A 24,656-nucleotide genomic window follows, 5' to 3' on the forward strand; every position below is an offset into this window, starting at 1 on the left:
ACTCATCCTGCCCTAGAGAAACAACCTGAATTTGGAGTGAACGATGACATCTACAACAGCAACTAGTACATTGCTGGTGTTAACAACAGAAGTGTAGTCACCTGACCCTGCTTGATGAGTGTTCAGTTAGCACAGGATTGAGGTTAGAGGTGACAAAGAAAAGGAATAATGTTTTGGATAGAGAGATCATCGTAAACTCAGTGAGGGAACTCTGTTTTAGGGGGACTTGGATTCACCCTGCAGGACGTGGGAGGACAGCACCTCACTCCTGGTGCCCAGCCCCCATCAGCTCCTGGACGGACCCCTGCCCCTGAAGAGGCCACTCTGGGGGAAGGAGGAGCTGCTGGGACAGCGGCCTCTGAACCCCTCTCTCCTCTGGCCCATCTCAGGGCTCCTAGTTCCTGCAGGAGCGGAGGCGGTGGCCCAGGGGGGAGCGAGTGGCCAGCGGGACGAAGAGGCGCCCAGCCCAGCAGCGGCCCGAGTGCAGGAAGCCGGGGCGGTTCTGGTCCCGTGGGGGACGAGCCTGGGGCCAGAAGACCTTCTGCGAGGAGCACGGTGCCCCCCGCCGGCTCCCCACCTCTGCCGCCTTCCCTGTGGGCGGAGGCCTCTGGGCGGCTCTGGACAGGGAGTTGGCCCGCCTTTCCTGCCTCTCCTCTAGCTCCCAGCCGGGCCCCTGCAGCGGAGCTCCTTGTACCTGCAGCGCTTGCCCCGCCCGGAAGCCCGGGGCGCGGAGCAGAGAGGCCACGGCCCGGGGTCCTGGGTTCCGCCCGCACCGAGGGGCTCCTCCCAGACCCGCCGGCGCAGCTGCAGGAAGAGCCGCTGGATCCTCAGCCGCCTCCTCACCAGAGAGGAGGTTCTCGTCTTGTCGCAGGAAGAATTCAGAGACAACAGGGAGAAGGAGAAGGCACAGCGCGGGCCTCTGGGGCACAGAGGGCCGAGGGGGGTGAGCAGCGGCGCTGAGCTGCTTGGACAGGCTGCTTACACGGGGCGTGAAAATGAAGGGGCGGAGTATTCATTGGGGAGGGTGGGGCTTGGGGTCGCACTTCCTGATTTTCACCCCAGCTCCACATTTCTGAGGGGAGGTGGGAGTTTCGTCCTTATTTAGCCTTGCTGGGAAGTGTCCCGGCGCCGGTGCATGATGGGAACTTCTCATCTGCAAGGCTAATTTTATTGTAATGAGGGCATAATGAGCAAAAGGTTACATTTAGAGGCCTTAGATTCCCGTTTTCCACCTTCCTTTGCCTCCAGGACATTTGTCACCCCTAAATGTATAGTTTTCTGTCCGTCCAGAAGTTGCTGCTTTTCTTTGTCTGCCTACAGACGCCCGTTGTTTACAAGATGTATGGTTTCCTGCCATCTGGTCCTACCCCCTTTCTCTGCTCACGTCTAGCTGTTTGCCTGCTGGAGCAGCCGGAGGTGCCGCCCTGGGATCCGGGCCCTTTGGGGTTAGGGGCGCTTAGACTTCTCACTCTGTTGGCTTCCAGACTGAGGCCAAAGAACTGGAGCGGGATGCGCTGGGCCCCTGTGTCGTCTGTCCTGAGCCCAGGGTTGGCACTGGACAACAAGGCAGGAGCCAACTACACATGCCCAGGCAGGCCCCTTCTTTAATCCTACATCTCTGTTGTGAAAGAGCGCAGAGTTCCCATCCTGGGCAAAAATTATTCTCTAAAAATATTTTGCAGAAGGCGTTCTGTTCTCTACCAAAATAAGATGTCGGTTGAATGAATATTACCAGAGTCATCTGTAGGCATTTGCTGTGAGCAGCAAGGGCAGCTCATAGCCCCAAACCCTTTAGGCGCTGGGAGCAGAACATGGCTGTTAGACTCCCCTGGGTCGTTAGCTGTCAGAGAAGCTGGAGCCTTACAGGCCATAGCATCCTACAACCCATGGGCCAAATTCTGCCCCCAGCCTGTGCTGTAGGACCTGCAAGCTAAAAATGATTTTTGTATTTTTAAATGTTGAAAAAAAAGTAAATATTTTGCAACATTTGAGAATTATATGACATTCACATTTTAGTGTCTATAAATAATGTTTCATTGGATCACAGCTCCTTTGTTTACCTTTTATGTGGCTGTTTTCCTGCTACAGTGTCAGAGTTGATGGATAAAGCAGAGGTCATATGGCAAAGTTTAAGATATTCACTCTCTGGCCCTTTAGAAAAGTCTGCCAGCTCCTTCCCTAGAAAAGTAGTATTTTCTTACCACTATATGCTGAGGGTTCCACTTAATAAGCAGGTAAACTTTTGGTGAATTTTGCCCTTGGAAATAAACCTTGGGTAGCTGTAAAACTGATTACATTACTCTCAGGAATCTCATAATAAACCTAGCCACCAAATGTGCAATTATTACTAGGCTGAGAAGGGAATTCATGTGCTGACTTCTTTCAGCCAAGAAATCACCACAAATGAACATAACTGGAATACATCTCCTATCTGAATTAGCATCAACTACAGAAACTGCCAAGTATTTCCAATCCTACGAATGGGGCAGAGTAAACCATAAAACTAGTTTGACCTTTGGTTTAGAGACATCTCTTTTAACTGTAGCAGTGTTTGCCAAAGTTTATTGAACATGAAAATCAAAAAATAGTAATAATTTATTGACAGAAAACTATCAGGATTTAATACATTCTATTTACACTCAGAGGAAAGAAAGCTATAAAAATGGTCACATTGATGACACAATTACTATATAATTTACATATGCTTATGAATATTTTATAAAAGCCAAAATAACTAATTAGAATCATACTATTTTTTGTCATTAAATAAAAAACATTTTCATGCAACTTCCTGGTATACTCTTGCATCTGGTGCACCGTTTCTTTCTTAAAATGCATTCCTGCATAATGAGAACACATAGATAAAGACAGTTGGTATTTTTCTTTTGTGTTTATAAGTACATTTTAGTTGAAATTTATCAATACTGTATAAAGCCTATAATACATTCTGGGAAATGCTGATTTATCTGGTAATAACGTGTTATTTTGGATTGTTTTGAATTATCTACAATTAAATTAGAATAAAATTAGGACCCCAAAAAAATAATCAAAATAGATATCATTTTGTCTAATATCATTTAAAATGAAAACTCATTAAATCTCAAATAAAATCATTGGTAAATAGAATTTTAAGGGGCTTGTAGAGAAAATTTTCTATTCTTATAAAGCATACTGATTTTCAAAAACATAATTTAGAATTCAAGCAATTAAATTTAAAAGTACTTATTTTATGATGTAGTGAACAGTAAACCTTGCTCTTAGGAAAGGAAATCTAGCTTTCCTCTTCTTGCATCTTGCAGAATAGCTTTCCAAGGGTTCAGAATTCTGTAAAATATTTGTAATAACCCAATCATTCTGAAAATGTATAATCTTTCAGAGTCCTATAATTGACAATGTTTTAAACATGGATTTTATTTTATCAAGGGCCAACTTATCATTGTAGACTAGATGCAAACATCTAATAATTGTACAATATATGAACACTTGCCAGAAACCTCTGGAGGGTAGACATACACATGGATCTCTGGGGGGCTGGGTGTTGTGCCACTGTCAATGAGTTTACGCGCCCCTGGTGTTTGAACATATTCTGAAAATGGGACTCTTACCATGTCTGCAATCATCTTCCACCTTCTTAGTCATGGAGATATCGACCTGTTTTTGGTGGAAAAACAAAACAAAACAAAACAAACCCTTGACTACAAAGTCTAAGGTAAGTGATGAACCTATGCCTGACTCTGAATTCTTGGAATGTTCCTCTCCAGGTACAAACAGTTTTTCAGGACTAGCACTCTTGTTAAGGTTAAATTAATTCGCTTTTCAGTTATGAGGAAAATATTAAATAAAATTTAAAAGCAATAGAATTAATCGAAGCACCAGAGTTTAATCACAAATCATGTGTTTATTCTCGTGGCTATTCATCCTTGACGTGTGCATACATATTTGAACACTAATATAACAGTTAACATCATTTGTGTTCTACTTTTTAGTTACCATTCAAAGTTAGTTCCTGATTAACCCTAGTGTTTCTAAGTATATTACAACCTCATAAAAATAGAAAGTCACTAACTGATCAATAATGACTGTATTGAAGGAAAACTGGCCCATTCTTACTGAGCACAAGGTTTCATTGTTTTGAAAAACACATGCTCGCTCAGTAGTGCTTATATATGTCCAAGCGCTGATCCACTGAAGTGGGGTTGCTTTATTTCTTGTTACTTGTTACCAAAGTTTGCATTCAACATTTCTCAAGATACTTCACCATCTACACATTTCTGCTGTCCATTTGTAATACACTTTCCCACAGTTGATATAGTAGAGAATACTTTTTCCTGGATCTCAGCACTCATGTTTTTGTGTAGTCATTAGCAGTTGTTTCTGTTCTGAAGTGTGCAGTGAACATCTCTGGATTGGCCTGAGGTGACCAGCTGAGTGACTATAGCAGCTCACTTAACTCCTCCGTCACTGAGCGACCTGGACGAATGGGACCTTAAGGTCCCTTGTGTTCATTCTTCAGCCCATTTCCTGAGGATTGTACACACTGGGGACACATTAGTGAACGAGACGCAAGGGACCCTGCTCTCACGTTGCTGGGGGGAGTACACAGACTCCTGTAAATGAAAGTCTAAGAAAAATAAGTTTGAAGAGCGCTACCAAGACAACAAAGCTGGCGATGACCGAAGCCCAGAGCGCCCGGGCCGCTGCTGCCGGGACAGCCGGCCAGTCTCACCAGAGCGTGGCATTCGCTGCTGCTGACTCAGCCTCCTTCATTACAGATGGCATTTGAGATGTGACGGGAAAAGAGAAAGCTCTAATGTGCAATGGGCTAGGGAGGGGCCAGCGTTAGACGAGGGGGGCCCTGAGGCTTTTCTGAGGAGCTAACATCTGAGCCACCATGCAGGTGAGAAGAAGCCACCAGCCCTTTGAAGGTCTAGGGCAAGGGCATCCTAGGCAGAGGGAAGAGCAAGGTCGGAAAGTTGCAGATGGGTCCAAAGCCAGATGGTGAGAAAACACTGCGGCTCCATTGTCCTGAGTGAGGGGCCTAAATGATGGGGAGGAGGGGGAAGCAGAGGGATGGGCGAGTCAGGGCCTGGCTCAGGCTGGGAGTCTGTGCTCCGAGATTTTCTCCTGCTGTGCACGCTCCTCTATGTTCCTAGTGCACATTAGATGTCCTGTGCCCACACAGGGGGAAGACAGAGGGTCTAGCAGTCATATTGGGCTGGATGCAGTAGGCGAGGCACCACCAAGATCACAGGGTCTGAAATCAGCAGGCACTTTCGTGACATCAGTGAGCCAATTTCTAACACAGGAGACTGAAGGCCAAGTTCAGCAGTCTTCCTCAGCATGAGCCAAAATGAATTCATTTATAAATTTGCAAAACTATTGTCCCAAAGAAAAATTTCATCTTTCTGAAGGTCACATAGAAAGGCTACAAGGGAACCAGACCTTAGAAATCCTACTTCTGTGGAAGAAAGTCACCAGGAAATTGCTTGGAGAGTTTAAGGAATGTGTAGCTTTAAAATAAAGAAAGAAAAGATGGAAAAATAAGAGGAGTTCAGGGGTGAAGGGGCTCATTCTAGGCGAGCAGGCTGTGTCTGGTGGTAGGCAGCCGCTCAGTGCTGCACACTCCTTCCCCTGTTGCCAGGATCATTCGTATCGTGCTTGATCTGCACCACTTACAAACGCAATTCAGCTGAAGTAACTCTTACTGACTCAGCTAGCTCCCACTTGACGTTCTCAGCTCACGGGCATGTGGAGTCTGCAGGAACCCTCTCCTCCAGAGAAGGCGCAGGGTCTCCACCTGACACATGTGTCCCCTGTCCCATCATTTCACCAGTGTCACGTGGCCTCCCTGCTTGCCTCTACACAGCATTGTTCCTGACGGGATCCCTTTTTGGGGGGGGAATCATTCTTGTCAGCCATCACCTCAGCATCAATGTCCTCTCACTTGCAATTTTACTTCTATATTCTTTGAAAGAGCATTTCAACAAATTCTCGATTTGAACATGTATGTTTTGTATTTATTGATTTTTATGTATCCTTCAGTGTATCCTATGCTCTGGCTTCTGCCTTTAGCTTGTTGTGAAACCTCTGAGTTTATCAATGACATCTAATCTCCCTTCGTGTTACTTCTTTTCCATTCTTCTCCACCCTTCTGTGACACATGTCACTACAGACACATCCGCATTGCCATGACATTCCGTCCTTCGTTTGGGATGCTTATTATGCCTTCCTGCTTCTCTGCTGCATCGTGGACCCGTGTGTGCTCTGCCCGCCACTCCCAGCAGCCTCCTCCCTCGCTCTTCCCTTTGGAGCCCCTGCCTCCCAGCTCAGCCGTCATTACTGGGCACCGACTCCCAAGAATTTATCTCCAACCTGACTTCCCCGTGCCCGCCTCTGGGCTCTGTAGCATGTTCCCCTGAATAATTACCATGCATGAAACCTCATTCCTCTCCCTCTTCCTCTCCTCAGCTGCATCCCCTGTGGATGCCCCCTCTCTCCTGGGCCCCCAGGCTCCATGGTTCAGAATCATCCGTGATCCATTTCTCTATACACGGGAGGTTATCTGGCCATGTTGGGTCCAGCCCTAATGGAGTGAGATGAGCAATGATGGGCAGAGGGCAAGGTAGAGACAGCAGGTATGTACCAGGTCAGGCTGTGATTGAGTGAGAATAAAGGGCAGTGCTCAGAAGAAGAGCGGATTATGGAGGGTTTCTGAAGGTAGAACAGATTGGGGAATATTTTTAAACACAGGTGGAGAAGAGGTCTGATAGAGAGGTTACAGTTTAAAGAAAGCGGAAGTCTCATTGCTAGTTTCCTCAGAAGGATTCAGCAACTCACTATCTTTACATAGTAACATCTTATCAAGTGTTCTTTCAGTTAGAGAAACTCCAGGTTACACATCCCTTGGAAACTTATCCTATAAATTTTCTAGCAGTGGAAAACCATAGGCCAAGGTTATGCATGGCAGCGTTGTTTGGAATACCAAAAGATCAGTAAATATTGGTGTTTATTCCCATGTGGATTGGTGAAGTGAGCTGGTGCTCTTCTTTGTGTTTTGTCTAAATCTCCTTCTGGGCCATCGCACAAAGCCCAGCAGAATGTGTGAAGCAGAGGTGCAGTGTGACAAGTGTGCTCCTGTTACCGAACACAGGTCCTGTGCTCGATGGCCAGTGACACCAAGCAAGTGGAATGTCAGAGTTTGGAGCAGAGAAAGGTGTATTGCAGGGCCACACAAGGAGATGGGTGGCTTGTGCCCAACAAAAGCACAAACTCCCCAAAGGCTTTCAGCAAAACATTTTGAAAGGCCAGGTGAGGGGGTCGACGTTGGTTGTTGCAAACTTCTTGGCGCAGGAAAATCCTTTGTCCATGAAGGTCAGGTCGCGGTGTTCCTGTAACCTCCAACAAAAGAAACGTTGTTCTCTGTTCCACAACTTTTATCTCTATATGGATGAAAAGTGTTATCCCCTTAAAGGTCAGAGCCTTGAGAATGGGCTATCTTGCCTATTTCAGGCTAGAGGCAACATTCTTAACTCAAAGGGAAGGCAATAGAACACAGAGGTTAAAGTAAAGAAACATCCATTGTGGAGTGAAATTCGTTTTTCCCTATGATGACACTCCTTACAACGTGTCTGATCGCCATGCAGCTGGGACACTGTGTGCCCGAGCCTCCACTTTCCTTCCCACGAGTGTGGCTCTGATGGGATCAGAGGACTGAATGGTGAGGTAAGTAGGGGTGCCTTAGTCCTCTTTTAACTCCCAGCCAACTAGCTCTTAATCTGAGGGGATTAGGGAGCCCAGGGAGCCTGGGGCCTCCCTGAAATCATATATAAAATGTGTTTGTGCACAGGCTTTTGTTCATATAAGATTAAATGCCCTGGGTCCAGCCTCTCCAGAATATTTTATCAACATTTCTAGTCTTTAGTTATTCCTGTGAATTGTACCAGAACACACAGCTACAGTAATTTCAGCACATATTAATTGTTAACTGTACCGAGTAAAAGTAAGCTTTCGAGGATTGGGGGAGACTGGTCGTTGAAAAGGTATAAAAACATTCTGTGGAATACATCGAATTGAGAGCATTCGAGCCTGCACTATGAGTGTTACCAAATATTTTAATCAATAATAGTTTGTTTCCCACTTGTGAGGTGCTAGGTTAAGTCTTTTGTTTGTTTCTCTGTTAATTTGTTTTTCTACCTAGGAAAACCTAACTTATCAAGTCTGTCTGTCTGAACAGGATCACAGGACAAAAAATTCAGGGCTGGTCCCAAGTACATTTTTAGATGGCAGAGCCTGTTTCTGTGGTTAATTGTAAAAGTTTCATAGACATCATTTCAGATGGCTTTGTGCTCTTCTACAACTACCCCTGCAGGCTAATGTGCTTCTACTTAGTGCACTAATGCATATAAATATTTATGCTTCCATGGCAAGTGTGGCAAGCTGCTTAAAAAACAAACAAACCAAACACCAGGGAACTGAAGGTTATTTTTTGTTTGTTGTTTTGGTTGTTTGGTTTTTTGTTTTTTGTTGTTTTTTTTTTATAATGGACTAAAGTTGCCCCTTGCTGTCCAATCTGTAGAAATGCCCAGTGTATATAGTCTGAGCCTTCCCTACTGAGAGCCACAGTAACTAAGATACCAAGGTAAGTTAGACCCACATGTCTTTCTAATTATACTCTATTTACAATGAGTTATGTAGTTATATTTATACTCTGTCTCCAGAATTCCCAACCTCTGGTTGCAGAAAATAAGAAATTTGCAAATTATTTTAAATTGTGGGAGATGTAGAAAACAGTATCAGGCCATCCCCTGCTTCTGTAGATCCAGATTATCCAGGAATAAAATGCCTTTAGGGACCCGGAGCGGAAATGCTCCTTGGCTCTCTCACGCTTGGTCAGGACCGAAGCCCAGGGCGCCCTGAGCTGCTGCTGCCAGCACGGAGGCCCAGCTGCTCAGCACCGCGGGGGCGTTGCCTGCTGCCCACTCAACCTCCTTTATTTTATATGGCATTGGACACATGGCAGAAAAAGAGAAATCTCTAAATTGGCAGAAGCCACCAGGTATGCAAAAACGGTGTTTTTTAATGTTGGTTTGGGTTGTTTGTTTTTCATGTAGCAATCCCTGACAGAACAGGCCCAAACAAGTTTTGAGACTAAAATGTACCTTTTCTTCCACTGAGAGACCCCAGTAGCCAAACTAATAAACTCGTCCATCTTTTCTATGAGCCTACAAAAATTCTGACTTGTCTTGGGCACGTAACTGAGTTCCAGGCTGGCTTAAGCCCAACGAGTGCTCAAGAAATGTTCTAGGGACTAGAGTAGAAAACAGTGTGCAGCCAGGGTTTCATTAATTGTGCTTCGTGTGTGTTCTGTTTTTAATCCTTTCATAAAGATCCATTCTCTCCCACAGAATAAACCTACCTGTTGCTTGACTCCGAAATGCATTGGCTAGGCTTTACGACAAGGTAGTTTTATAACACCACATGCACATTTACTGTTGTTGTTGTTTTTTAATACAAGCAGTGAACATTTTATTTCAAATTTACGTTACTTTAGGGAAGTAATCCCCTTGAGGTCCCGTGGTTAGGACTCGTGCTTCCACTGCCAAGGGCGCTGGGGGAGTAAGACCCCAGCGTATAGCCATGTTGCAGGGCCCAGAAAACCCCAAACCAAAAACCAAACACATTTCCCTTTCATCCCTGTCAAGGTGTGTGATGTTTACTTGTATAATTTCCCCAACTTTAAAAAAATTTTTTCAAATCTACATTTACACACAAATAGTGTAGATTCATTTTCAGTTCTGTTAAATAAATAATTCGTGTTGCTTTGCAACTTGCTTTTCTCATGTAACAGTAAGACTTTGAATTACCACCATTTCCTTTTTTTTTTCTTTGGGTTCTTCCATTGCTGTATAATAACAGTGCAAAAAGCTTTCCAGAGCCACGTAACTCTGTTGTAAGCATATCCAGGTTCATATTTTATTTCTATCCCTCACATTATGCTGATCACTATGTAAATAATTGTGTCTAATTTTTCGTGTATAAGTTTTATTTAAAGTGAATAAAGCCCAGTCACCAAGCATTTTTTGTGGTGCCTTTACACAGTCTAGTCTTGTTTCAAATTCCTTACAACTTTCAGGCAAAAATTAGGTTAAACTTTAGGCTGTATCTAGTGCACCTAATTCTGTTATTAAAATTGGTGTTGATGGGAGTTCCCTGGTGGCCTAGGGGTTAGGGTTCCGGGCTTTCACTGTGGTGACTGGATTCAACCCCTGGTTGGTATCCCACAAGCCATGCAGCGTGGCCAAAAATAAAATTTTTGTGGTGATAACCAGTTTTCAGATGAAATATCCAGCACATTAATGATAAGACACAGTATTACAAATGAGTTCATAACATGGGGCTTTGGAAGACGTAGGACCAGTGGCTGCTGCTCTGTGTCTGAGAACAAGGAGCCTCCCCTCCCCCCAGAAGGAGGCATCTTCCAACTGACACCATGAAGGGGTGACAGGGGCTGTGGCTCAGCAGGGATGAAGGGAGAGAACCAAGTCAGCCAGTAAACGTGCCCCTGAAACTGACCCCTTCCCGAATCCGTCCTGTTCCAGATGCTCACACGCAGGGTGACCTCAGCTGAGATGGGCCCTGAACTGGCTCTTAAAGCTTCAGACCCTTGTTGCTTCATCTTCCCAAACAATCCCCAAACCGTAAGGGATTGGTTAACTTTAGGGCAATGCCTGTAAATTAGTAAATGTTTTCCCAAAGATTGGAGAGATTTTTTTATTTAGTTTGATTACAAGTCTTTTAGAACTAATTTTATGGCCAATATCCTCTCTTTCCTTTGTTGCCATCCCCAACACAGCTTTTAACTCAGTTCACAAATAATTTACAGGAAACTGAGGTTGACATTGAAAAAGTTATGTTGTGCACATTTGGGGGCTTGTGCGATTTCATTGTAGGTTTTAAAATATATTGGCTTTGGTCACTGGGTTCCTTAGAGGTTGGGCCCAGGCCTGAAGGCAGGTCCCAGTCCCCATCCCTGGATGCATCATACCTTGAGCTGCGGCCCATGTGGCTCAGCCTCTGTGGCCTGGGGAAAATTCTACTACACAGAACAGTATTTCTATGAAGGCTTGCTGTTGCTGTTATTTTAAACAAAATGTTTCTCTGAGGCCTTGTTTTGGCCCCTCTGGGTTCACACATCACAATGGCCAGTTCAAGTCTTCTGAGAGGGAAGAGGATCCTCACTCCAGAACGTGCTGGTTAATTCATACCCTCCCAGAAATAGCCACTGGTGAAGTTGTTCCAGGCAAAAATGAAAGCAAAATAATTTTTTATAAAACAAAATCCGGTTCCAAAAATTTCTTTCAGCCTGGTAAAATCCAAGTTTGATTTTCAATATTTATTCTAGAAGCAGTTTTTTTTTTTTTGGATACAAACATATAAGCTGAGAGGATGGAACACTGTTACGTGGAGTTGCTTTCTTTTACTGTTACTCTGTAGAACTGTTTTATTATGTCACTGATTTTGGCCACTCCCCCTGCTCTCCAGACTTTGTGGGCATGGGAACAATCTCTGCTTTGCACCTGTTCACATGAAGCCCTTATCTGAGGAGACACTTTTTTTTTTTATACAGCAGGTTCTTCTTAGTTATCTATTTTATACATATTAGTGTATATATATGTCAATCCCAATCCCCCAGTTCATCCCACCACCATCCCCCCACCCTGCTTTCCCCCGCTTGGTGTCCATACATTTGTTCTTACATCTGTGTCTCTATTTCTGCCTTGCAAACTGGTTCATCTGTACCATTTTTCTAGATTCCACATATATGCCTTAATATATGATTTTTTTTTCTCTTTCTGACTTACTTGACTCTGTATGACAGTCTCTAGATCCATCCACATCTCTACAAATGACCCAATTTCATTCCTTTTTATGACTGAGTAATATTCCATTGTATATATGTACCACACCTTCTTTATCCATTCATCTGTCAATGGGCATTTAGGTTGCTTCCATGACCTGGCTATTGTCAATAGTGCTGCAATGAACATTGGGTGGCATGCTGAGGAGACAACTTTTGAAATACCTCCTCTATAGCATGGAGAAAATTCAGAAGTTATATTTTCAAGAGTTCAGTAACTGAGCATAGAAATTATATTTTCATCATATGTTACTGACCCCTGATCCTTGAAACGTGGCAGAACTGAATAGCTTCATGGAGGTCATCTCCTCTTATTTCAAGAGCCTGTCTGACTCTGTATCATTAAACCCCAGTGTGGTCTTTCTAAGAATCCTCCGGCTCCCTCACTGAGAAAGTCTTAGTGCAACTCACTCATATAAATGAGTTAATCTTCATCGTGAAAACCTTGAGCCTTGCGGGGGCCCTGTGCGGGGGGCGTCATTGAGAACAGTAGCTGGAGCTGTCCCATCACTGTGAGCTTCCAGCACCTGGATGGCCACCCAGGCTGGGCACTATGCGTTGTCCTCCTGGCCCACGAGGGCGTCCTTGCTGGATCCCAAATCCCTCTCACCATTGTCTCTCCCACTCCCCCATCACAAGTTAGTTTCTCTGAAGGCAGATGTTGGGATGGATCTGGACAAGCAGGATTGTGTATTAAGTGTCAGACTTTGTGGCAGGGCCGGGAGGAAGCAGGATCATGCAGATGGCAAAGTTGAGCTGTGATGCTGCCCTGGCGAAGCCTTGCCCAGACCCCGGGCACTTGGCCAGCCTGAGTGCAGTGGAGAACCAGCAGGTGAGAACGCACATATGGCAGGCGCTGGGGCTCCTCCAGCCACCACGATCCACCCGAACCTCCAGTCTGAGTGACACAGGCTCTAATTTGTACACCTCCCAACTCTCAGGGTTCTGCTCATGTGTGATGCTAAAGAAGTGGCCAGTGAACAGCTATCGCCCTACCCTGAGTTTACCGACACCAGCTGCCCGTCTGGGGGGCTGAGAGACCAGCCCGGGGAGGACGTGGCAGAGCTGCCGCCACAGCCGCCTCCATAACATCTGAACTGCCTGGTCCCACCCCTCACGCTGGGCCGGCTTCCTCACCTCACCTCTTACTCTCACCTTTGCGCTTAACAAAATGAGGTCTCTATTTGAATTTCTTCTGGCGTTTCTCATTGGTCTGGAAGGTTATACAGTAACATTTCTAAATCACTTGGACAGCTTTGACCAAATTATATTATTTTGCATGTTTGTCTACATTTAGTCCTTGTTCAGTCTGCCATCTTGAAACCAAATGGCAACTACTAAATTTCCCAGTGACCAATGTTTGAAAATCTGAGTGAAAATTAGTAACTTCTCATTGTAAAAATATAGAAGATTGAGGGTATGGGAATATGCGCACTCAAATTATGTACATATTTAGTCCTGCTAATTGATTGTTTTGTGGGCTATGACTTAAACCAACTCACTGCCTGTGCTTAAGTGACAAACGATTAACAACCTGCAGTCAGTGCCAGCACCCACACTCGGGGAAAGTCAGAAGTGCCTTTTGCTGTCCTGCACATCCGACCATCTGGAGGGGAGGAAACTGAGAGCAGGGAAAGAGAAGAAATACCGGGAGGATGCTTCCTCACCCCCCACTCCAGACGGGACGCACGGGGTTGAAAAGCAGGTTGGCATGCACTCCCCTCACTAAGACTGTGCGGCTCATGCTGGCTTTGAGAACACACTTCATGCTTCACTTGAGGGATTCAGTTGTAGTGCCTTCACTGTGATTGCAGGTTGGGTGTTCTCTGCCCGCCTCCCCCTCACATTTCACTTTGCCCTCAAGCCTTCATTTTTTCAGGCAAACAATGTGGCTCAGTGGGCAGAGCTGAGCACGCAGTAGGCAAAGGCTTGACTCTCAGGTGTAATATATATTCATATTATTATATTACTCATTTATATTTATTAATTTACTTTATTAGAACTATATTAACATAACATAACATATACATAATATATAATATAGCAATATTAATATAATAATATTTATATTCCAATAATGTATGTTAATATTGATAATGTATAGGTTAATTTAGTTAGTGACATCACTGGCAAGAAGACTAATGAAGACTAAAGAAATCAGAAGAGCCCAGAACTTTGAAGATCTTTGAGGGAACTCCATGCCCATGATGTAAATAGAGAGAAGTATATGGAAGGTGTTGGCTGGAGCTGCCTGCACTGCTCCTTTTGACCTCTGTTACTGGGTCAAGAGTGAATCAGGGCACCCCAAGTGTGTGGGCAAAGCAGGAGCCCAGAGGCCAGGGCCCAGCCACCCTGGCCAAGTCCCTTCCTTCTTTCACCACATCGCAGTGCCCCAGTCCGACCACACCTCACCACCTCATTTACACTCCTGTGATCAAATGTTATCACTTCTCCTACGGAACGAAGTGTACATGGTGCAGGAGAAATGGCACCTACCAAATGGTGACACACATCTTAAAGCTGGAGAGAGGGAGAGGGAGAAAGAGAGAGAGAGGGAGAGAGAGAGAAACACCAGTTTTATACTATAATATAAAATATAGGAAAATACAAATTGATGTTAAAACTGTTTATAACAACTTAGCTTTTTTTTATAAGCTTTTTTTTAAAATAAATTTATTTACTTATTTATTATTTATTGTGTCTTTGTTGCGGCATGCGGGCTTTCTCTAGTCGTGGTAAGCGGGGGCTACTCTTCGTTGCAGTGCGCGGGCTTCTCATTGCGGTGGCTTCTCTTGTTGCGGAGCACGGGCTCTAGGCACGCGAGCTTCAGTAGTTGCAGCACGTGGGCTCAGTAGTTGTGGCTCGTGGGCTCTAGAGCGCAGGCTCAGTAGTTGTGGTGCACGGGTTTGGTTGCTCCGTGGCATGTGGGATCTTCCTGGACCAGGGATCAAACCCGTGTCCCCTGCACTGGCAGGCAGATTCTTAACCACTGCGCCAGCAGGGAAGTCCCAACAACTTAGCTTTTATTTTCACCAATGCCTGCACTGTACAATTTAGTAGTCATCTAAGTAATCTGGTTCTAAAATCATAACGTAGGCTTTTAATTTTGAAATAATACAGTTTTCTACATTACCAAAAATGTACCTTTGAAGACAATGTTCAAATCCTGCAGTGTCTTCTTAGCCAAAGCAGACCTTTTTCGCATCTTCAGAGACCCTGTCAGAATGTGCCCCGGAGGTTAGGGGGAGTTTCCTGGATCACAGTCAGCCCTTCCCCTGTTGCCAATCAGCGCGGGTGTTTATTGTAACTGCTGGTTCTGAGAGAGCTCTGTGAGTGGCTCTGGCACCTACAGACGCAGGAGCACTTTGTCACCATCAACATCTTTGGCAGGTGCAGCCGCAGCTTGTAAGCAGCCTTACATCCTGGCCAGAAAGCAGGCCAAACCGCCCCGCTGTCCCTCTTCCCCTGCTGATTCCCCTCACCGGGATCAGAGTGCACTGGAGTCTCTTGTCCCCTCCTACCCTTCCCCACTCACAGGCACGGCCAGTCTCCTGGTTCTGGTTCTGGTTTGGAGAGGAAGGAGGTCCAGGTCCAGCCTGGGGGAGGCCCGCAGGGGGGACCCCATCTGCTCACACAGCCTGTGGACACGCCATGGAGGTTCGGGTGCATCGTGGTGGCTGGAGGAGCCTCAGCGCCTGCCATGTGCAGGTTCTCACGTGCTGAACAAAGACTCAGAATCCCTATGGGCGCGGGGGTGGTCGAGGGGAAGGTAAGACTCCGATGGGCCAAGAGTGGAGGAGAGGGATTTCTAAGTTCCACAGCGCAGACTAAACCCTTTCTGAGCTGGAAACATTGATGGCTCAGCACCGACCCCACCAAGTGGAGGGATTGGTGGATGTCCTGAGCCGGGGTTTCTCAGGGAAATGCGAGGAGACGGTGGGAGGAGGGGAGATGCCAGTGAGAGCCTGGGACCTGATGTCCACCCGTGTGACCTCAGCGCGGGAGGTGCGGGTTATAATTGATTTTCCCCAAGTCAGAGCAGCTGCTTTCCCTGGGCCTGATGTTGACTCTTTATTATAATAGTGAGATACATGCAGAACAAGAGACCAAGACCTGCAGCAGAGTGTCCTCTAACCCCTTCATTCTCGATCTGGCATAGTGCTCGCTTATACCCAGCTGTGTGTCCCCACTACATACTCACTTTTCTCTCACCCAGAGCGCATTCGTGGAGGCCCCACTGAGTTCCAGGCCTGTTCCAGACACTGAGGTGCAGCAGTGTGTGATGAAAAAGGAGGGAGTGCCCATTCTCATGCAGGAGACACACTTGTGGGGGAGACAGAAAAAAATAAAATGGACACAACGTCCAATGGTGATATGTATCTTGAAGAAAAATAGTCAGAAAGGAAAGTTGAGCAAATTTCTGAGTGTGTTTAGTGAGCAAGCAATGGAGAGGGCAGAGTGTTCCAGGCTGAGAGAACAGCAAGTGCAAAGGCCCTGAGGTCACAGTGGGCTGCATGTTGAGTGTCTTAGTTACTAGTGTGAATTCTTGGATTTCTCTTGAGTCTGCATTTTGCTTTTATTTGTATTCTTCATTTCACTTTCTTAGCTTATTGACATAAAAGCCTCACCACCAATCTGTTGAATTCAGCATATTCTATTCCAGTGATTCAAAGTGAAAACTTTGGTGACTTTGGGTCAACTCAGTGCATATTCATTGAGTGACCTCCCTGGGCCCAGCACTCTGTGAGGAGCTAGGAGGCTGCGGAATGAACTTGAGGGGTCTCCACCTTGATGACCCCAGTTCATGAACTTCCTCTGTGTCCTCAGTCTCCTTCCACTCCACATCCTCCCATCTCGTCTGGGTCATGAGTTCTGATATTGACACTCTGTCACACTTTCGTCTTCTATGTCCAGCTCCTTCCAGAGGTCTCTGCCCAAAGGTCCGCCAAGCTTCTCAAAGTCAGTGCAGCCCAAACTGAGTTGCATTTTTTTTTTTTGGAAGTCCCTTTGGTAAGGAAAGCCACTAATGCGCCCCCCAGGCTCCAGGAATGGCTTTTGCCTCACCCCACCCCACCCCAGCATCCCGCACCATGATCCCACTGCTGCAGGACTCCCCACCATCCTCTCTTTCTTTTCAATCCTGGGATGCACACCAAACTTTCCCTCCTCGCAAAGGCCCCTCATGTGGCAGACAAATACACATGGGTCACCACATGTGGTCATTGCTGGTAAAGAGCAACAGGATCCCAGAGCAGAGGACAGAGAAGTGTCCCTGAGCAGGTAGAGCACAGGCCACTGTGGCAGCAAAGCCCATAAAGGGAGTGAGGCAGGCATCACATGGCAGCCTCTCCCCACTGGTCCCCCAGTGCACCCTGTGTTCCCAAGCCACCATCTTGGTGGGCTGCCGTCCTTGTGTAGTGTTAGGGGGATGCCCATTTATTCCTTCATTCCTTATTCATTCATCTTGTGTGTTTCCTGCTCAGTGCCACTTTGGCTAGAGGAGAACTCATCCTTGGAGACCCAGCTCAGATGTTGCCTCATCCATGAAGACATGCTGATGGCCACACATTCTTGCTGCCTTTGGCCCCATGTGGAACACCCCAGGGCGGTGATCATGATTTGATTACCTCTCCAGCCTGTGAACTCTGTGAGGACACTGGACCAGACTCAGAGAGGAGCTCGTAAATGTGTGATGATGGCTAAATGACTGAATAATGAAAGGATTAAACACAGGCCATGTGTAAGTCAAGTTCACCGAAGGTCAGTTTCCTCCTCCTCCTCCTCCCTCATTCCAGGACCAGGAGCCTGAGGGGCGTTATCTCACCCTCACCTCATCTGCCACTTCAGTAGTCTGGAGGACTGTTGTCTTTCATTTCATTTTGTTTACACTTTGAAGACATTTCATGTCTGTACCTCTCAGGATTGAGAACCTTAAAGGCAGGAGCCCTTCTGTGGTGCTTGAGCCAGGAGAAGACTTTATGGGAACACAGGGTGTTGAGAAGGACGTGACCCAGTGTCTGGGCCCCTGGGCAGCGGGAAGTGGGGCAGGAGAAACAGAGGAAGTTTTCACCCCTCCCCCACCAGGACACATCCCTCCTTCTTTGCCCTTAACCAACCTGATTATGATTACCTGGGGTTCAATGTTTCTCCTTGATAGATTTACCAGTCACCAGACCTCAGTTCTAAGCCTTCTTCATGGCCTACATCAAGTCAACACTGCCTTTGTAGCCTCTGCTCCTAACTCTAGGTAAATCTGACAGTTATGTCAGCTGAGGTGGTGCCTGGCTGAGTTCCTGGCATCTCACTGTGAGATGCTCAGCTCTTGCTGTCCCCTGTCACTGCTGCCCCGGAAACCCCAGCTTGCAACATGGTGGTGGAATGTGTTGATAGAGGAATGTAAGAGTGAGTAGGAGAAGGGCGGGTGGTGTCAGAGCGGCATTGAAATATAGGGGGCAGGACTTTGCTCTTGGCTGGTCCTGACCTTTTGCAACTGGCCACACCCCCTGAGTGTGCACAGTTTCCTGGGAACTCCAAAGTCCCAGCCTGAGGGTGTGGTCCACAGAGGGCTGAAGGGTGTGACAGAAGCAGCCCACCCACAGGAGCCTGGGGAGCCCAGGGCTCAGAGCACACTGGGGAGTGGAGCCTGTCTGGCAGTGTGCCCCCCTGGATGCCATCATCGACGGCCACACCACTCTGAGGATACGTGGGTTGTACTTGATTGGGAGACTGTGGGTTCCGGGAGATCAGACTTTTGCCACCTCTCTCTCCTTCCGTCTCTCTCTCTATTTGTCGCCCCTGTCCCCACCCCCTGCTCTCTTCTTTGGCTGCCAGCACGAGGCACCCATTGGTGGAGTCCTGGTCGGTGTGGGTGGTTTGTGCTGTTGTGAGAAAAGACAACAGGACTGCGCTTGTGTCCGCTGTGCTTGGTGGCAGCTGTAGGACGTTGGTGCAAGTTGAGGATCTGCAGGAAAACATGACGTAATACCATGGACCTGTATGCATAAAATGGTTATATTGGAATGTATATATTCTGTATCTTTCACATTTAAAGAAATGATAGAAAGTATCTGTGTACGTGTGTATATCTTAATGATCTAGAATGGCAAATTCTTATTTATTTATTTGTTTGTTTGTTTATTTATTTATTTATTTTTGGCTGCTTTGGGTTTTCGTTGCTGTGTGCAGGCTTTCTCTAGTAGCGGCGAGCAGGGGTTACTCTTCATTGTGGTGCACGGGCTTCTCATTGCGGTGGCTTCTCTTGCTGCAGAGCATGGGCTCTAGGCTTGTGGGCTTCAGTAGTTGTGGTTCGCTGGTTCTAGAGTGCCGGCTAAGTAATTGTGGTGCATGGGCTTAGGTGCTCAGCACCATGTGGGATCTTCCCGGACCAGGGCTCGAACATGTGTCCCCTGCATTGGCAGGCGATTCTTAACAACTGCTTCACCAGGGAAGCCCTACAATGGCAAATTCTTAAGTGAAACCGAGGAATCAACCACAGGCTAAAACATGGATGAGCCTCGACAACATGACACTAAGTGTGAGAAGCCAGACGGAGATGTCCAGAATTGTGCAATTCCAATTACTTGAAATATACACCACAGGCAAATCCATAGACAAAAAGCACTCAGGGGGTTGCTGAGGGCTAGTGGGGAGGAGGGGGAAGGGGAAGTGGCTGTAAAATGAGGTCTGGATTTCTTTCTGAGGTGATGGAATGTTCTCGATTAGTACTGATGACGGTTGTACAACTTTCTATGTTGACTCTAAATCACTGAATTGTACACTTACGAAAGGATGAATTTTATGATATGTGTATCTATCTCACTTTAAAAATCGTTATGAGTAAATGTGATTTTTATAAAAGAACATCAAAAACACATATAATCCTGAGTTGTTTGTTTATTGGTTGGTTCTCATTCTCACTCTACTAAGCCCTATAGACATGAGGAAAGACTCCCAAGTGAGACAAGCACTATTTGTTCAGAGCTGGCGCTACAGATTGAGGGACACAGACACTGCCTCTCACGTTACACTGACTCATGCACACGCAGAAGTGCTTTCTGGTGGCAAAAAAGAAGGTTGTGATGTGAGGAAGCTGGAGGCGGAGGACAGGAAGAAGGCAGCCCACATGACTGCCTCGGGCAACATATTTGGTTTTCCTACATTCGGTTCTGAATGCAAAGGATGAAAAATGAGGACGTTGTCAGTCACTGAGCAAGCACTGACCCTTGGGATCTGTTGCTGCACAGATTTGGGTCTGGCTTTCCAGGTTGCTTGCTGCAGGGGGTGGGACAGGACCTCGTGATTAGAGGGAGGAGTTCCCTGACTCCCAGTCGTATATAGAAAATTCTGTATTCTGGAAACTCTCTTTCAACATCTTCAAATATTCTGTGGATAAAGAAACTTTAGTCAGTGTTTTTGAAATTAACTGCAAACAATGGTAATAATTACACTAGTGTTGAGTAACAAAAACAATGGTAATTTTCATTACCAAAATCTCAGGATTTCTTATTTCATCAATGCCTACATTTTGGTGAGTCTACTGTGAGTCTTAAAGTGAAAGAAAAACATAAAAAATAATTAACCCAATGCATATTTTTCGCGTCCCCAATATCCCTGCCAAGCCATCTGGTCGACCTTGCTGCAGGAACCACCAGGTGAAGCTCCACTGGTGCGAAGCTCAGCGGGACGAATCCAGGGCGTGCAAGGGCGCAGGCATACAGCCGCCGCACTAACTTCTGGGGTCAATCCAGACCGCCATCCGTCGCGTTGCTCGGTCCGGTGTGTCCGCCCGCGGGTCCAGAGACCGTTCCCAGGATCCAGAGAGAGCTTATTCCCTGGGGGAGCCTCAGACAACCGCTCCCAACCAGGATTGCGCCCGGGCTCGGGGCTCCTCCCGACCACCAGCGGACGGCCCAGGCCGCGCCCCGTTTACCAAACCTTTGCTAGGGGTTCCGACCACTGAGACCCAGGTGGGACGGCCGCCGTGCCTGGAGCGTCCTCCCCACTTGCACGCGAAACTCCGTGTCGTTTCCCGCGGTGAGGGGACCTGCGTGTGCTGTCGACACACAAGCGCTGCGCCGAGGTGAACAGGAGACTGGACGACGGGCGCTGCCAGTGTAGACGCAGCCTGACCTGCAGGGGAATCCCATCTACGGAACCCAGTGACCGCTTCGCATGGGATCTGGAGAAACGAAAGTGGTCGCCGGGGAGCAGCCCCACTGCCGCGACGGCAGCTGGACGGACCCGGGCCCACAAGGCGGTGAGGACGCACTGCCGGACGGCCTGTGGGTCGGGGCGTCATGGTCCCGTGGGAAGGAGGAAGGGGAGGACCGCCATCGCCCTCCCAGTGCCTCCTCGTTTCGTCATCCGGCCCGGGCCCCACTCCGGCGAGAGACTTAAAAAATTGGTGAATAAGTTCGGCATCCAGCGGGGAGGCCGGGGAAAGTCAGGCGCCGTCCGAGTACATCCGTGTCTTTCCCCACCTCCCGATGACTCGGAAAAATTGAGAAAGTACGACCACCAGGACGTGGAGGACGACGTCGGGCACGGACACCGTGTCCTATAACCACGCTCAGTATTGCGGGCGGAGGGGCACCAGGGCATGCTGGTAGACCCGCCAGGACCATCCCAACCACAGCCCCGAAGCGCAAGGCCGGCCTCACACCACATGAATCTGCTCGGCCAATCTCCGGCTACAGCAGGAAGCGCCCAAGCCTCAGCGGCACCGGGACAGTCGCCGCCAGCATCCCGCCTCCCGGAACTCTGCCTCGCTCCTGGCGGCCGAGTCACAGCCCTCGCCAAAGTCGCCGAAGCTCCGGAGGGAAGGGACGCTCTCAAAGCGATCGCTGTGTAGCGCCCGGCAACCGCTAGAACGTACCCGGGACGACCCCCGATTGCCGGCCGGCGAGGGTGCAGCGCGGGCCGCCCAAACGCCCGAGCTCGTCCCGGGGCGTCCGCCTCGGAGCTAGCTCCCAGCTCCGGTACGACGCGGCGCGACCCCGGCAGCAGAGAGAAAGGGGGAGGGAGCTGGGAAGATGTCGCCGCGAGGCTGCAGCGAAGGATCCCCGAGCACACGGGCGGGTCCCTGATCCCGTGGCGGACTTAGGGGTTTTGCGGGGACTCGGGTTGTGCGGAGTGAAAAACTGAAACCATGAGAGTACTCGGTAAAAACATGTATGAATAATTTTTATTGGTGATTTCATAGTGGAGTCCTTGTGAAGCATTTCTTTAAAAAGTCCAGAAGCCGGCAAAGAAATGAATGGTAAACTTGACCACAAATTGATCTTTACATATTCCACAAGCAAAGTCAAATAACAAACGACTGTGTGGGGAACATTTGTGCAAATTACATGTGTAATAAGAATATTGATATCAGCATTACTTAATATAAAAACAGAGTATTTCAAAAACATAGCCATTAAGTGGAATTAGGTAAATAAATTCTAGTTAGTGCATCCCCACAATGCATTATTATCAATTTGTATTTGAGTTACTGATATTTTTTTTAAATGAAGTAGATCTATAGGTACTGACTTAGATGTTGATAATGAACTATTCAATGAAAATAGCCGTTTGTAGAAATTCCAGGGATGTTTAAAAAAAAAAAAAAGCCAGCACCAACAACAGGATATGCATTTATCTTTTAAAGAATGTGAGTTGGAAAGGCTAAGGAATTAGAATAGCTAAAGCAATTCTGAAAAACAAGAATCAACTCTTCCCTATAGCCTGGTGTCTGGAGCCAGAAAGATGAGTGTTTTCAGAAACAAAGATGGACTGCACCTCCTGCTTTTCTGCCCCATCCTACTACAGCTTCCAGGCAGGAGCTGGCATCCCAGCCCCTAAATGGCTCTGCTCCACCCAGGCCCAGATGCAAGTGGGGACCTTGTGTAAACTTGACTCTGCAGACCTGGGCTCCTCAGCCTGTTCCCTCATCCTGGGAGCCCCTAGATATTCACTCAGGCGCCCCAATCATCCCCACCAGGGGCTGCTGGCTCGATTCTGCATGGTTTCAGCCCTTCACTCCATGAGCCTTGAGTTGCTTTCCCAAGGGAAAGAATTCCCCTTGCACAGCAGATGCGAACCAAGGGGACAACTGAACTTTTGCACCTGGACTCATCATACACACTTTGTCCTCACATCTGGTGATGAACACCTGATGAGAGTGGAGATGATACAGGCAGCACCTCCTGACCCCAAGTTTAGTATAAAACTTGTCCAGTCATGCAAAGGGGTGGACATTGCCTCAAGGCTCTCTGACTTTTTAATGATAGTATTCCTGAACTAATAATAAATAACATATAATAATATATAGCTTTTATTTATTGGGTTTTGTTATGTGAGAAGCACTTACCTATTAGATCATGTAATCACTCAACTCTCTCAAGAGGTTATGAAACTTATTCACACCTGAAAATTGTGAAGTTCAAAATGGGAAATAATTTGCCCACAATCAAAGCTGATTAGTGGCAGAACATGGATATTTCTTGCCTTGTATTGTCTGTAGATTTAATAAAAATTGTTGGAACAGAGGGTTTATTTATTAATTCCCAAGTACAAATATTATAATTGCTAATCCGGAACTCAGAACTTACATTCTGTCATAGAATGTGCTGGTTATTTCAAACCACTTATGTGATATTCCTTAATTATGAAAGCTATTGTGTATTCAGAGTGTGCACATCTCTGTGATGCATTTGAAAGACATATGCCAAGTCAGACCAGAGAAATATTGGACTTGACCTCAAGAAGGGTTTGAGCTTTTGATACACACAGCTGCCTTTTCCCAGTGCAGTCACCCTCAACCATCACCTCTGGATATTCTTGGGGATGGAGAAGCCTGAACCAGAAAGTCCAGCATGTTTTTAGGAATCAGCCACCTTCAAGTTGTGGCTATAAACTTCATCGAAAGAGGGAGGCCCTGTCAGAACCAACTCAGAGGAACCTGCACAGGGATGTGATGCTGGAGAACAACAGTCATCTGTTCTCTGCGGGTGACACTGTCGGCATTTATTTATTTAATAAAAAATCATCCAGAGCAGCTTCCCCAGAGTTCACTCCCCTCCCCACCCTGACACATATACACTCATACAGCACTTACTAAAACCTGGACGAAATGATCTTGTTCATTTGTTTACTTCATCTTTGTCATGTCAAAAGAGAGTAGACTTTCAGAGAACTGTAGTATGTCTTTCTTGCGGCTCCATATCTAACACTCAGACCAGTGCTGGGCACTCACTGCATGGAGGCCTTAAATGGATAAATAAATGCATTAAATATTTTCCAAAAACCATTCTGCTGTGCAAACTCTGGTGGAGTTTAACCCTACAAAGTTACACAGAACAGATATTGTCCCTTTAAAATACAAGTCATAGGGTTGGCATTGAGTTATACTATTGGATTTTTTTAAAATAAAGTTTAATCCACTATAGAATAATTGATTCACACTGGTCAGAGGAAAGGGGGGGAAAAAAAGGATTCTGCAGTCTGTCAAAGTCCTGGGACCTAAGCATCAACAGACAGTTCCTTAACATCTGAAGCAAAGGTCAGCGTCCTTCTGCTCTGGGGAAGGGCCGGTGGTGCTGCCTGTGCTCAGGACGCCCTTCCCCGTGCTGCTCTTTACGTTCGCCTCACTCCTCCTCCTGACGTGAACCTGAAGACCACACGCAGATCCCAAAGCAGGACTCCAAATCCATATACATTTTTCCACAAATGGTTTTTGCCTCTACAAGTAGATGTGATTTCC

General features: G+C 46.8%; 1 long non-coding RNA gene across 1 annotated transcript; it reads right to left on the reverse strand.

Moving 5' to 3' along the window:
- Positions 1 to 19,810: 19,810 nt before the first annotated feature.
- LOC133083674 (uncharacterized) lies at positions 19,811 to 21,881 on the reverse strand. Its single transcript, XR_009699226.1, has 3 exons — positions 20,549 to 21,881; positions 20,403 to 20,461; positions 19,811 to 20,299 (listed from the first exon to the last, which is right to left on the reverse strand). It is a non-coding gene; the product is annotated as an uncharacterized LOC133083674 (long non-coding RNA).
- Between the last annotated feature and the right edge of the window lie 2,775 nt (positions 21,882 to 24,656).

The sequence above is a fragment of the Eubalaena glacialis genome, unplaced genomic scaffold, assembly GCF_028564815.1.
Source record: "Eubalaena glacialis isolate mEubGla1 unplaced genomic scaffold, mEubGla1.1.hap2.+ XY scaffold_56, whole genome shotgun sequence".
In the NCBI taxonomy this organism is placed as follows: domain Eukaryota; kingdom Metazoa; phylum Chordata; class Mammalia; order Artiodactyla; family Balaenidae; genus Eubalaena; species Eubalaena glacialis.